The sequence below is a fragment of the Thalia democratica genome, chromosome 1 (genome assembly GCF_965202585.1).
Source record: "Thalia democratica chromosome 1, ktThaDemo2.hap1.1, whole genome shotgun sequence".
Taxonomy (NCBI): Eukaryota; Metazoa; Chordata; class Thaliacea; order Salpida; family Salpidae; genus Thalia; species Thalia democratica.
Window position 1 is genome coordinate 58,841,930 of NC_139165.1, and position 16,504 is coordinate 58,858,433.

A 16,504-nucleotide genomic window follows, 5' to 3' on the forward strand; every position below is an offset into this window, starting at 1 on the left:
GCAATAAACATTGTTCATCGTATATTATTTAAGTAATTGCGATTATAGGATATAATATTCTTGTAATTTTTTGTACAGCTATGTTAATAATATTCTTTGGTTAGTAATCTAACTTTAAACATATTTAAACTACTATAGACGTTATAAAATGTTGTTTCAACCAAAATACTTCTATTAAACCCTTTTTAACGTTCACTATTTAAATTATTTTGATTATTAGTATTAATATTCTTGTAAAACATCATACAGCTAATAAAATAAACCTATTCGGTTAGGAATATTAGTTTTAAAGTACTAAAACTCTTTTTTACGTCAAAATCGGCTGTTTAAAACGAAATACTTGCAATAAACATTGTTTATCGTACATTATTTGAGTTTTTTCGAATTTTGGTTAAATTATTCTTGTAATATTTTGTACAGGTAATTTAATAAATATCTTCGGTTCAAAATACTATTTTTAAAGAATAAGACTCCTTTTGACGTCAAAATCGGCTGTTTAAGACGAAATACTTGCATAAACATTGTTTATCGTACATTATTACATTCTTTATGATTTTTGGTATTAATATTCTTGTTATATATCATACAGCTAATTAAAAAAACTTATTTTGTTGGGAATATTAGTTTCAACATTGTTTCTCGTACATTATTTGATTTAGTTTGATTTTTGGTAATAATATTCTAGTAATATTTTGTAAAGGTAATTTAATAAACGTCTTTGGGTTAAAAATATTAGTTTTAATGTATTAAAATTTCTTTTGAGTTCAAAATCGGCTGTTTAAGACAAAATACTTTCAATAAACCTTGTTTATCGTAAACTATTTGAGTTGTTGCAATTATAGGTTATAATATTCTTGTAATTTTTGTAATGGTATCTTACTAAACGTCTTCGGTTAATAATATTAGTTTTAAAGTATTAACACTCCTTTCGACGTCAAAATCGAGTGTTAAAAAATAAATACTTGCAATAAGCATTGTTTTTCGTTTATTATTTGAATTATTTCGATTTTTGGTTGTAATATTTTTGTCATACCTTGTACATGTATTTTAATAAATGTCCTCAGTTAAAAATACTAGTACCTTTTAAAACTCCTTTTGACGTCAAAATCGGCTGTTTAAGACGAAATACTTGCAATAAACATTGTTTATGGTACATTATTTGACTTATTTCGATTTTTGGTTATAATATTATAGTAATTTTTTTGACAGCTATGTTAATAAACTTCTTTGGTTAGTAATCTAACTTTAAACATATTAAAACAACTATAGACGTTATAAAAGGCTGTTTCAACCAAAATTATTGTATTAAACCCTTTTTAAAGTACACTATTTGCATTATTTTGATTATTGTTATTAATATTCATGTAATATATCATAAAGCTAATTAAATGAACCATTTCGGTTAGGAATATTTGTTTTAATGCATTAAAACCATTTTTGACGTCAAAATCGGCTTTTGATACGAAACACTTGGAATAAACATTGTTTATCATACATTATTTGTCTTATTTTGATTTTGGTAATAATATTCTTGTAATATTTCGTAAAAGTAATTAAATAAACGACTTCGGTTAAAAATATTAATTTTAAAATATTAAAACTCCTTTTGACGTCCAAATTGGCTGTTAAAGACGAAATACTTGCAATAAACATTGTATATCGTATATTATTTGAGTTATAACGATTTTTGGTGTTAATATTATTGTAATATTTCGTAAAAGTAATTTAATAAACGACTTTGGTTAAAAATATAAGTTTTAATGCAATAAAACTCCTTTTCATGTCTAAATCAGCTGTTATAGACGAAATACTTGCACTAAAAATTGTTTATTGTACATTATAAAAGTTATTATAATTTTTGGTATTAATATTGTTGTAATGTATCATACAGCTAAGTAAATGAACCTAGTCGGTTTAAAATATTAGTTTTAAAGCATTAAAACTATTTTTGACTTCAAAATCGGCTGTTTAAGACGAAATACTTGCAATAAACAATGTTTATTGTACATTATTTGAGTTATTTCAATTTTTGGTTATAATACTTTTGTGATATTTCGTACAGCTGATATAATAAACGTTTTTGGAGAAATATATTAGTTTTAAAGTACTAATACTCCTTTTGACGTCAAAATCGGCTGTTTAATACAAAATACTTGGATTAAACATTGTTTATTAAACATTATTTGATTTATTATGATTTTTTGTAATAATGTTCTTGTACGATTTCGTAAAGGTAATTTAATAAACGTCTTCGGGTAAAAATACTAGTTTTAATGTATTAAATCTCCTTTTGAGTTTAAAATCGGCTGTTTAAGACGAAATACTTGCAATGAACATTGTATATCGTACATTATTTGACTTATTTCGATTTTTGGTTATAATATTCTTTTAATATTTCGTAAAGTTAAATTAATAAACGTCCTCGGGTAAAAATATAAGTTTTAATGTATTAAAACTCCTTTTGAGTTCAAAATCGGCTGTTTAAGACAAAATTCTTGCAATAAACATTGTTCATCGTATATTATTTAAGTAAATGCGATTATAGGATATAGTATTCTTGTAATTTTTTATACAGCTATGTTAATAATATTCTTTGGTTAATAATCTAACTTTGAAAATATTTAAACTACTATAGACGTTATAAAATGCTGTTTCAACCAAAATACTTTTATTAAACCCTTTTTAACGTTCACTCTTTAAATTATTTTGATTATTGGTATTAAAATTCATGTATTACATCATAAAGCTAATTAAATAAACCTATTCGGTTAGGAATATTAGTTTTAAAGTATTAAAACTCTTTTTTACGTCAAAATCGGCTGTTTAAAACGAAATACTTGGAATAAACATTGTTTATCGTACATTATTTGAGGTTTTTCGAATTTTGGTTAAATAATTCTATTAATATTATGTACAGGTAATTTAATAAATATCCTCGGTTAAAAATACTATTTTTAAAGGATAAAAACTCCTTTTGACGTAAAAATCGGCTTTTTAAGACGAAATACTTGCATAAACATTGTTTAACGTACATTATTACATTCTTTATGATTTTTGTATTAATATTCTTGTAATATATCATACAGCTAATTAAATAAACTTATTCGGTTGGGAATATTAGTTTCAACGTATTAAAACTCCTTTTGATGTCAAAAACGGCTGTTTAAGACAAAATACTTGTAATAAACATTGTTTATCGTACATTATTTGATTTATTATGATTTTTGGTAATAATATTCTTGTACGATTTCGTTAAGGTAATTTAATAAACGTCTTCGGGTAAATATACTAGTTTTAATGAACTAAATCTCCTTTTAAGTTTAAAATCGGCTGTTTAAGACGAAATACTTGCAATAAACCTTGTTTATCGTAAATTATTTGAGTTATTGCGATTTTAGGTTATAATATTTTTGTAATGTTTTGTACAGCTATAATAATAGTATTATTTGGTTAGTAATCTAACTTTAAACAAATTGAAACTACTATAGACGTTATAAAAGGCTGTTTCAACCATAATACTTGTATTAAACTCTTTTTAACGTACACTATTTAAATTATTTTAATTTTTGAAATAAATATTCATGTAATATATCATACAGCTAATTAATTAAACCTATTCGTTTAGGAATATTAGTTTTAAAGTATTAAAACTCCTTTTGACGTCAAAAACGGCTGCTTAAGACAAAATATTTGCAATAAACATTGTTTATCGTATATTATTTGATTTATTATGATTTTTTGTAATAATATTCTTGTAATTTTTTGTAAAGATAATTTAATAAACGTCTTCGGGTAAATATATCAGTTTCAATGTATTAAAACTTCTTTTGAGTTCAAAATCGGCTGTTTAGGGCGAAACACTTGCAATAAACATTGTTTATCGTACATTATTCGAGTTATTTAAATTTTTTGTTATTTTATTCATGTAAATTTTGTAAAGGTATTTTAATAAACGTCTTCGCCTTTTGAGCTCAAATCGGCTGTTTAAGACGAAAAACTTCCAATAAACATTGTTTATCGTACATTATTTGAGGTATTGCGATTTTAGGTTTTAATATTCTTGTAATTTTTTGTACAGCTATGTTAATAATATTCTTTGGTTAGTAATCTAATTTTAAACATATTGAAACTACTATAGACGTTATAAAAGGCTGTTTCAACCAAAATACTTGTATTATTTTCTTTTTAACGTACACTATTTAAATTATTTTGGTTATTGGTATTAATATTAATGTAATATACCATACAGCTAATTAAACAAACCTATTTGGTTAGGAATATTAGTTTTAAAGTATTAAAACTCCTTTTGACATCAAAATCGGCTGTTTAAAACGAAATACTTGCTATAAACAATGTTTATCGTACATTATTTATGTTATTTCTAATTTTTGTTATAATATTCTTGTAATATTTTTTTCAGGTAATTTAATAAATACCTTTGGTTAAACATATTAGTTTTAAAGTAAAAAAAAACTCCCTTCGACGTCAAAATCTGCTGTTGAAGACGAAATACTTGAATAAGCATTGTTTTTCGTACATTATTACAGTTATTATGATTTTTGGTATTAATATTCTTGTAATATGTCATACAGCGAACTAAATAAATTTATTCGTTTGAGAATATCATTTTCAGTGTATTAAAACTACTTTTGACGTCAAAACGGCCGTTTAAGACAAAATACTTGAAATAAACATTGTTTATCGTAAATTATTTGATTTATTATGATTTTTAGTAATAATATTATTGTAATGTTTAGTAAAGTTAATTTAATAAACGTCTTCGGTTAAAAATATTAGTTTTAATGAATTAAAACTCCTTTTGAATTCATAATCGGCTGTTTAGGACGAAATACTTGCAATAAACATTTTTCGTCGTATATTATTTGAGTTATTGCGATTATAGGTTATAATATTCTTGTAATTTTTCGTACAGCTATGTTAATAAACTTCTTTGGTTAGTAATCAAACTTTAAACATATTAAAAGTACTATAGACGTCATAAAAGGCTTTTTCAAACAAAATACTTGTATTAAACGCTTTTTAATGTACATTACTTATATATTTTGATTATTGGATTTGATATTCTGTTAATATATCATACAGCTAATAAAATAAACCTATTCGGTTAGAAATATTAGTTTTAAAGTATTAAAACTCCTTTTGACGTCAAAATCGGCTGTTTAAGACGCAAAACTTGCAAGAAACATTGTTTATCGTACATTATTTGAGTTACTTCGAACTTGGTTATTATATACTTGTAATATTTTGTACAGGTTATTTAATAAGTATCTTCGGTTAAAAATACTCGTTTTAAAGTATAAAAACTCATTTTGACGTCAAATCCGGCTGACTAACACGAAATACTTGCATAAACATTGTTTATCGAACATTATTACAGTTATTTTGATTTTTGATATTAATATTCTTGTAATATATCATAGGGCTAATTAAGTAAACTTATTAGGTTATCAACCTAATAAGTTATTAGGTTATTGAATATCAGTTTCAGCGTATTAAAACTCCTTTTGACGTGAAAAACAGCTGTTTAAAACAAAATACTTGCAATAAACATTGTTTATCGTACAATATTAGATAAATTATGATTTTTGGTAATAATATTCTTTTAATATTTCGTAAAGGTAATTTAATAAACGTCTTCGGATAAAAACATGAGTTTTAATGTATTCAAACTCCTTTCGAGTTTAAAATCGGCTGTTTAAGACGAAATACTTGCAATGAACATCGTGTTATACATTATTTGAGTTATTATAATTTTTGTAAATAATATATCGTAGAAGTAATTTAATTAACGTCTTTGGGGAAAAATACTAGTTTCAAAGTATTAAAACGCCTATCAACGTCAAAATCAAGTGTTTAAGAAGAAATACTCGCAATAAGCATTGTATTCGTCTATTTTTTGAGTTATTTAAATTTTTGGTTATAATATTCTTGTCATACTTTGTACAGTTAATTTATTAAACGTCTTCTGTTAAAAATACTAGTATTAAAACTCCTTTTGACGTTCAAATCGGCTGTTTACGACGAAATACTTGCAATAAACATTGTTTATTTTTCATTATTTGAGTTATTTCGAATTTTTGTTATAATATTCTTCTAATATTTTTTACAAGTAATTTTAAAAATGTCTTCGGTAAAAAATGCTTGTTTTAAAGTATTAAAACTCCCTTTTACGTGAAAATCGGCTGTTTAAGACAAAATACATGCAATAAACATTGTTTATCGTACATTATTTGAATTATAATGGTTTTTAGTAATACCATTCTTGTTATATTTCGTATGGGTAATTGATAATCGTCTTCGGATAAAAATATTAGTTTTAATGCGTTAAAACTTCTTTTAAGTTAAAAATCGGCTGTTCAACACGAAATACTTGCAATAAACATTGTTTATTGTCAATTTTTTCAGTTATTATGATTCTTAATAAAAAAATTCTTGTAATTTTTTCTGAAGGTAATTTAATAAATGTCTTCGGGTAAAGATATTAGTTTTAAAGTATAAAACTCCTTTTTAATTCAAAATTGACTGTTTATTAAGATATACTTGCAAAAAGCATTGATTTTTGTTCATTATTTAAGCTTTTATGATTTTTGGTTATAATATTCTTGTAATATATTATACAACCAATTATATGAACTTATACGGTTTTGAATATTAATTTTAAAGTATTATACCTCCTTTTGACGTCAAAATCGGCTGTTTAAGACTAAATATTTGCAGTAAACATTGTTTATCGTACATTATTTGAGTTATTTCGATATTTGGTTATAATATTCTTGTAATTTTTCGTATAGCTATGTTGATAAATTTCTTTGGTTAGTAATCCAATTTTAAACATATTAAAAGTACTATGAACGTTATAAACGGCTTTTTCAACCAAAATACTTGTATTAAACCCTTTTTAACGTACACTATTTGAATTATTGTGATTATTGATATTAATATTCATGTTTATATATCATACAGCTAATTAAATAAACCTATTCGGTTAGGAATATTAGTTTTCAAGCATTAAAACTATTTTTGACGTCTAAATCGAATGTTTAAGACGAAATACTTGTAATAAACAATGTTTATTGTACATTATTTGAGTTATTTCGATTTTTGGATATAATATTCTTGTAATATTTCGTAAAAGTAATTTAATAAACGACTCCGGTTAAAAATATTAGTTTAAATGTATTAAAACTCCTTTTCACGTCTAAATTGGCTGTTATAGACGAAAAACTTGCACTAAACATTGTTTATTGTACATTATTAAAATTATTATAATTATCGTTTAAGACGATTAGGAATATTCAATGTTAATTCAATTTATGGTTACAATATTCATGTAATTTTTGTAAAGGTATTTTAATAAACGTCTTCGGTTGAAACATTAGTTTCAAAGTATTAAAACTCCTTTCGACGTCAAAATCAAGTGTTAAAGAACAAATACTTGCAATCAGCATTGTTTTTCGTTTATTATTTGAATTATTTCGATTTTTTGTTATAATATTCTTGTCATACTTCGTACATGTAATTTGATAAATTTCTTCGGTTAATATACTAGTATTAAAATTCCTTTTGACGTCGAAATCGGCTGTTTAAGACGTAATACTTGCAATAAACATTGTTTATCGTACATTATTAGAGTTATTATAATTTTTGGTATTAATAATCTTGTAATGTATCATAAAGCTAAATAAATAAACATATAAGTAATGAGTATTAGTTTTAAAGTATTAAAACTCCATTTGACGTCAAAATCGGCTGTTTAAAGACGAATTACTTGCAGTAAACAATGTTTATTGCAAATTATTTGACTTATTTCGATTTTAATTTATAATATTCTTGTAATTTTTTGTACAGCTATGTTTATAAACTTCTTTGATTAGTAATCTAACTTTAAAAATATTAAAAGTACTATCGACATTATAAAAGGCTGTTTCAAACAAAATACTTAAATTAAACCCGTTTTAACGTACATTATTTGAATTGTTTTGATTATTGGTATTAATATTCTTATAATATATCATATAGCTTTATAAATAAACCTATTTGCTTAGGAATATTAGTTTTAAAGTATTAAAACTCCTTTTGACGTCAAAATAGGCTGTTTAAAACGAAATAATCGCATAAACATTGTTTAAAGTTCATTATTACAGTTATTATAATTTTTGGTATTAATATTCTTGTAAAATTTTGTAAAAGTAATTTAATAAACGTCTTCGAGTGAAAATATTAGTTTTATTGTATTTAAACTTCTTTTGAGTTCAAAAACGGCTGTTTAAGACGATATTACTCGCAATAAACATTGTTTATCGTATATTAGTTATTGCGATTTTATGTTATAATATTCTTGCGATTTTTCGTACGGCTATGTTAATAAATTTCTTCGGTTAGTAATCAAACTTTAAACATATTGAAACTAATATAGACGTTAAAAAAGGTTGTTTTAACCAATATACTTGTTTTAAACCTTTTTTAAAGTACACTATTTAAATTATTTTTATTATTGGTATAAATGTTCATGTAATATATCATACAGCAAATTAAATAAACATATTCGGTTAGGAAATTTAGTTTTAAAGTATTAAAACTCCGTTTGACGTAAAAATCGGCTGATTAATACAAATAACTTGCAATAAACATTGTTTAACTTTTAATATTTGAGTTATGTCGATTTTTGGTAATAATATGATTGTAATATTTCATAAAATTAATTAAAATAATTTCTTCGGTTAGGTATATTAGTTTTAAAGTATTAAAACTCTTACTCCTTTTGATGTCAAAATAGGCTGTTTAAGACTACATATCTGCAGTAAACATTGTTTATCGTACATTATTTAAGTTATTTCGATTTTTAGTTATAATATTCTTGTAATTCTTCGTACAGCTATGTTTATAAGCTTCTTTGGTTAGTAATCCAATCTACAAAATTAAAAGTACTACAGACGTTATAAACAGCTGTTTCAACCAAAATATTTGCATTAAACCCTTTTTAACGTACATTATTTGAATTATATTGATTATTGATATTAATGTTCATGTAATATATCATACAGCTAACTAAATGAACCTATTCGGTTAGGAATATTAGTTTTAAACCATTAAAACTATTTTTGACGTCAAAATTGGCTGTTTAAGGCTTGCAATAAACATTGTTTATCGTATATTATTTGAGTTATTACGATTTTTGGTTATAATGATCTTGAGATATTTCCTACAGATGATTTAATAAACGATTTCGGTTAAATATATTAGTTTTAAAGTACTAAAACTCTATTTTACGTCAAAATCTTTCTCGTACATTATTTGATTATTATGAATTTTTAAATTAATAATTTAAAAGGTAATTTAATAAATATCTTTAACTAAAAATACTAGTTTTAAAGTATAAAAACTCCTTTTGACGTCAAAATAGGCTGTTTAAGACGAAATACTTTCTTAAACATTGTTTATCGTACATTTTTTGAGTTATTTCAATTTTTGTTTATAATATTCTTGTAACTTTTGTAAAGGTATTTGAATAAACGTTTTCGGTTAAAAATACTAGTACTAAAACTCCTATTGACGTCTAAATCGGCTGTTTAAAACGAAATACTTGCAATAAACATTGTTTATACTTTATTATTTGAGTTAATTCGATTTTAAGTAATAATATTATTGTAATATATCATAAAATTAATCAAAATAATCCCTTTGGTTAGGAATATTAGTTTTAAAGTATTAAAACTCTTTTTGACGTCAAAAAGGGCTGTTTAAGGTGAAGAACTTGCAATAAACATTGTTCATCGTATATTATTAAAGTAATTGCATTTATAGAATATAATATTCTTGTAATTTTTCGTACAGCTATGTTTATAAACTTCTTTGGTTAGTTATCTAACTTTAAACATATTAAGAGTACTATAGACGTTATAAAATGCTGTTTCAAATAAAATACTTGTATTAAACCCTTTTTCACGTACATTATTTTGATTATTGGTATTAATATTCTGTTATTATATCATCCAGTTAGTTAAATAAACCTATTCGGTGAGGAATATTAGTTTTAAGTATCAAAACTCCTTTTGACGTCAAAATAGGCTGTTCAAGACGAAAAACTTGCATAAACATTGTTTATCGTTCATTATTACAGTTTTTAGGATTTTTGATATTAATATTCTTGTAATATATCATACAGCTAATCAAATAAACTTATTCGGTTGGGAATATTTCTTTCAACGTATTAAAACTCCTTTTGACGTCAAAAACGGCTGTTTAAAACAAAATACTTGCAATAAACATTGTTTCTCGTACATTATTTGATTTATTATAATTTTTGGTAGAAATATTCTTGTAATATTTCGTAAAGGTAGTTTAATAAAATTCTTTGGGTAAAAATAATAGTTTTATTGTATTAAAACTTCTTTTGATGTAAAATCGGCTGTTTAAGACGTAATACTTGCAATAAACATTGTTTATCGTATATTTTTTGAGTTATTGCGATTTTAGGTTATCATATTCTTGTAATTTTTTGTACAGCTATGTTAATAAACTTATTTAGTTAGTAATTTAACTTTAAACATATTGAAACTACAATAGACGTTATAAAAGGCTGTTTCAATTAAAATAATTTTTTTAAACCCTTTTTAACGTACACTATTTAAATTATTTCGATTATTGGTATTAATATTCATGTAATATATCAGAGAACTAATTAAATAGACCTATTCGGTTAGGAATATTAGTTTTAAAGTATTAAAACTCCGTTTGACGTCAAATCGGCTGTTTAAGACGAAAAACTTGCAATAAATATTGTTTATCGTACATTATTTAAGTTATTTTGAATTTTAGTTATAATATTCTTTTAATATTTTGTACAGGTAATTTAATAAACGTCGTTAGTTGAAAATATTAGTTTTAAAGTATTAAATCCCTTTTCGACGTCAAAAACAAGCGTTTAAGAAGAAATACTTGCAATAAGCATTGTTTTTCGTTTATTATTTGAGTTATTTCGATTTTCGGTTATAATATTATTGTCATAATTCGCACATGTAATTTAATAAATGCCTCCGGTTAAAAATACTAGTTTTAAAACTCTTTTTGACGTCTTAATCGGCTGTTTACGACGAAATACTTCCAATAAACATTGTTGATATTTTAATTATTTGAGTTAATTCGATTTTTGGTAATAATATTATTGTAATATTTCATAAAATTAATTAAAATAATTCCTTCGGTTAGGATCATTAGTTTTAAAGTATAAAAACTCTTTTTGACGTCAAAAACGGCTGTTTGAGACGAAGTACTTGTATTAAACATTGTTTATCGTGCATTATTTGAGTTATTTAGATTTTTGGTATTAATATTCTAGTATGTTTTTCTACAGCTATGTTAATAAACTTCTTTGGTTAGTAATTTAACTTTAAACATATTGAAACTACTATAGACGTTATAAAAGGCTGTTTTAACCAAAATACTTGTATTAAACACTTTTTAACGTAAACTATTTGCATTTTTTTGATTATTGTTATTAATATTCATGTAATATATCATACAGCTAATTAAATGAACCTTTTCGGTTAGGAATATTTGTTTTAATGCATTTAAACTATTTCTGACGTCAAAATTGACTGTTTAAGACGAAATACTTGCAATAAACATTGTTTATCATACATTATTTGATTTGTTATGATTTTGGTAATAATATTCTTGTAATATTTCGTAAAGGCTAATTAATAAACGTCTTCGGATTAAAATATTAGTTTTAATGTATTAAAACTTCTTTTAAGTTCAAAATCCGCTGTTTAAGAATAAATACTTGCAATAAACATTGTTTATCTTTCATTATTTGAGTTATAACGATTTTTGGTATTAATATTATTGTAATATTTTGTAAAAGTAATTTAATAAACGACTTCGGTTAAAAATATTAGTTTTAAAGTAATAAAGCTTCTTTTCACGTCTAAATCGGTTGTTATAGACGAAATACTTGCAATAAACATTGTTTATTGTACATTATTAAAGTTATTATAATTTTTGGCATTAATATTCTTGTAATGTATCATACATCTAATTAAATTAACCTATTTGGTAAGGAGTATTAATTTTAGAGTATTAAAACTCCTTTTGACGTCGAATTCGGTTGTTTAAGACAAAATACTTGCAGTAAACATTGTTTATTGTACATTATTTAAGTTATTTCGATTTTTGGTTATAATATTCTCGTAATTTTTTGGACATCTATGTTTATAAACTTCTTTGGTTGATTATCTAACTTCAAACATATTAAAAGTACTATCGACGTTATAAACGGCTGTTTCAAACAAAATACATGAATTAAACCCTTTTTAACGTACATTATTTGAATTATTTGAATTATTTTGATTACTGGTATTAATATTTCTATAATTTATCATACAGCTTTTTAAATAAACCTATTCGCTTAGGAATATTAGTTTTAAAGTATTATAACTTCTTTTGACGTCAAAATCGGCTGTTCAAGACGGAAAACTTGCATAAACATTGTTCACGTTCATTATTACAGTTATTATGATTTTTGATATTAATAATCTGTTAATATATTATACAGCTATTTAAATAAACTTATTCGGTAGGAAATATAAGTTTCAACGTATTAAAACTCCTTTTGACGTCAAAAACGACTGTTTTAAACTTAATACATGCAATAAACATTGTTTTTCGTACATTATTTTATTTATTATAATTTTTAGTAATAATATTCTTGTAATAGTTCGTAAAGGTAATTTAATAAACGTCTCGGGTAAAAATATTAGTTTTATTGTATTAAAACTGTATCAAAATCGGCTGTTTAAGACGTAATACTCGCAATAAACTTTGTACATCGTTTTATATTTGAGTTATTGCGATTTTAGGTTATAATATTCTTGTGATTTTTTGTACAACTATGTTAATAAACTTCTTCGGTTAGTAATCTAACTTTTAACTTGTTGAAACTACTTTAGACGTTAAAAAAGGCTGTTCCAACCAAAATACTTGTTTTAAACCCGTTTTAACGTTCATTATTTAAATTATTTTGATTATTTATATTAATATTTAGGTAATATATCATACAGCAATTAAATAAACCTATTCGGTTAGGAATATTAGTCTTAAAGTATTAAAACTCCTTTTAACGTCAAATCGGCTGTTTTAGATGAAATACTTTCAATAAACATTGTTTTTCGTACATTATTTAAGTTATTTTGAATTTTGGTTATAATATTCTTCTTATATTTTGTACAGGAAACTTAATAAATATCTTTGGTTAAAAGTACTAGTTTTAAAGTGTAAAAACTCCTTTTGACGTCAGAATCGGCTGTTTAAGACGAAATACTAGCATAAATATTGTTTATCGTACATTATTTTAAGTTATTTCAGTTTTTGGTTATAATATTCATGTATTTTTTGTAAAGGTATTTTAATAAACGTCTTCAGTTGAAAATATTAGTTTTAAAGTATTAAAAACCCCTCCACGTCAAAATCAAGTGTTTAAGAAAATACTTGCATAAAGCATTGTTTTTCGTTTACTATTTAAGTAATTTCAATTTTTGGTTATAATATCAAAGTCAAACTTCGTAAATGTAATTTAATAAATGTCTTCGGTTAAAAATACTAGTATTAAAACTCCTTTTGACGTCTAAATCGGCTGTTTAAGACGACATACTTGCAATAAACATTATTTACATTTTATTATTCGAGTTATTTCGATTTTTGGTAATAATATTTTGGTAATATTTCATAAAATTAATTAAAATAATTTCTTCGGTTATTTCAATTATGTTGATTATTAGTATTAATAATCTTATATTATATCTAACAGCTAATTAAAGAAACCTATTCGCTCGTATTATTAGTTTAATCGTCAAAATTGGCTGTTTAAGACGAAATACTTGCAATAAACATTGTCTATCATACATTATTTGAGTTATTTCGAATTTTGGTTATAATATTCTTCTAATATTTTCTAAGGTAATATAATAAATACATTTGAATAAAAATACTAGTTTTAAAGTTCAAAAACTACTTTTGACGTCAAAAGTAGCTATTTAAGACGAAATACTTGCTTAAACATTGTTTATCGTACAATATTACAGTTATTATGACTTTTGGTATTAATAATTTGTAATTAATCATACAGCTAGTTAAATAAACTTATTCGGTTGAGAATATTAGTTTTAACGTATTAAAACTCCTATTAAAGTCAAAAACGGCTGTTTAAGACAAAATACTTGCAATAAACATTGTGTATCGTGCATTATTTGATTAATTATGATTTTTTGTAGTAATGTTCTTCTAATATTTCGTTAAAGTAATTTAATGAACGTCTTCGGGTGAAAATATTAGTTTTAATGTATTAAAACTCCTTTTGAGTTCAAAAGCGACTGTTTAAGACGAAATACTTGCAATAAACATTGTTTATCGTACATTAATTGAGTCATTTGAATTTTTATTTTCAATATTCTTTTAATTTTTGTAACGGTATTTTAATAAACGTTTTTAGTTAAAATATTAGTTTTAAAGTATTGACTAAGTAAAGAATGTCTGATAAACAATGTTTATTTCAGGTATTTCGTATTAAACAGCCGATTTTGACGTCAAAAGTAGTTTTAGTACTTTAAAACTAATATATTTAACCGAAAACATTTATTAAATAAGCTGTACGAAATATAACAAGAATATTATAACCAAAAATCAAAATAACTCAAATAATGTACGATAAACAACATTTATTTCAAGTATTTTGTCTTAAACAGCCGATTTGGAAGTCAAAAGTAGTTTAAATACTTTACAACTAATATTTCTATTGGAAAACATTTATTTAATTAGCTGTATGGTATATTATAAGAATATTAATACCAATAATCAAAATAATGCAAATAATAATGATTAAATATAATTAAATAAAGAATATTATAGCCTGAAATAGCAATAACTCAAATAATAAATGATAAACAATGTTTATTGCAAGTATTTCATCTTAATTAGCCGTTTTTGACGTCAAAAGGAGTTATAATACTTTAAAACTAATATTTTTACTCGAAGACATTCTTTTAAATAATTTTAAGAATTATAACAATAATGCTATTGAATTATACTTTTAATACGTTTAAGATAGATTACTGAACGAAGAAGTTTATTAACATAGCCGTACGAAACATTTTAAGAATATTATAACCAGAAATCGCAATATCTCAAGTAATATACGATAAACAATGTTCATGCAAGTATTTCGTCTTAAACAGCCGATTTTGACGTCGAAAGGTAGTTTAATAATTTAAAACTAGTATTTTTAACTTAATTTAATTTAAGACATTTGTTAAATTACCTGTACGAAATAATTTAAAAATAATATAACAAAAATTCTAAATAACTCAAATAATGTACGATAAACAATGATTATTGCAAGTATTTCGTCTCAAACAGCAGATGTTGACTTCAAAAATAGTTTTAATACTTTAAAACTAATATTCCTAACCGAAGAGGTTTATATAAGTAGCTGTACGAAATATTACAAGAATATTATAACCTAATTTCGAAATAAATCAAATATTATACGATTAACAATGATTATTGCAAGTATTTCGTCTTAAACAGCCAATTTTGACGTCAAAAGGAGTTTTAATACTTTAAAACTAATATTTTTAACCGAAGACGTTTATTTTATAAATTTTATGAAATATTACAACAAAATCATACCAAAAATCGAAAAAATTTAAATAGTGTACGTTAAAAAGGGTCTTATACAAGTATTTCGTCTTAAACAGCCTTTTATGACGTCTATAGTACTTTTAATATGTTTAAAATTAGATTTCTAACTAAAATATAAATATTGTTTATTGCAAGTATTTCGTCTTAATTAGCTGATTTTGCCGTCAAAAGGAGTTTTAATATTTTAAAACTAATATTTTTACCCGAAGACGTTTATTTAAATAATTTAATGAAATATTACAAAAATATTATTACCAAAAATTAAAAAAAATCAATTAATGTACGATAAACAGGTTTATGGCAAGTATTTCATCTTAAATAGCCAATTTTGACCTCAAAAGAGTTTTAATACTTTAAAATTAATATTCCTAACCGAAAAGATGTATGATATATTACAAGAATATCAATAACCAATAGTCAAAATAATTCAAATAGTGTACGTAAAAAGGGTTTAATACAATTATTTTGTTTAAAACAGACTTTTATAACGTCTATAGTACTTTTAATATGTTTAATGTTAGATTACTAAAGTAAGAACTTTATTAACATAGCTGTACGAAATATTTTAAGAATATTATAACCAAAAATCACAATAACTTAAGTAATATACAATAAACAATGTATATTACAATTATTTCGTCTTAAACAGTCGATTTTGACGTCAATAGGAGTTTTAATACTTTAAAACTAATATTCATAACCGAATAGGTTAAATGAATTAGCTTTATGAAATATTACAAGAATATTAATAACAATAATCAAAATAATTCAATTAGTGTACGTTAAA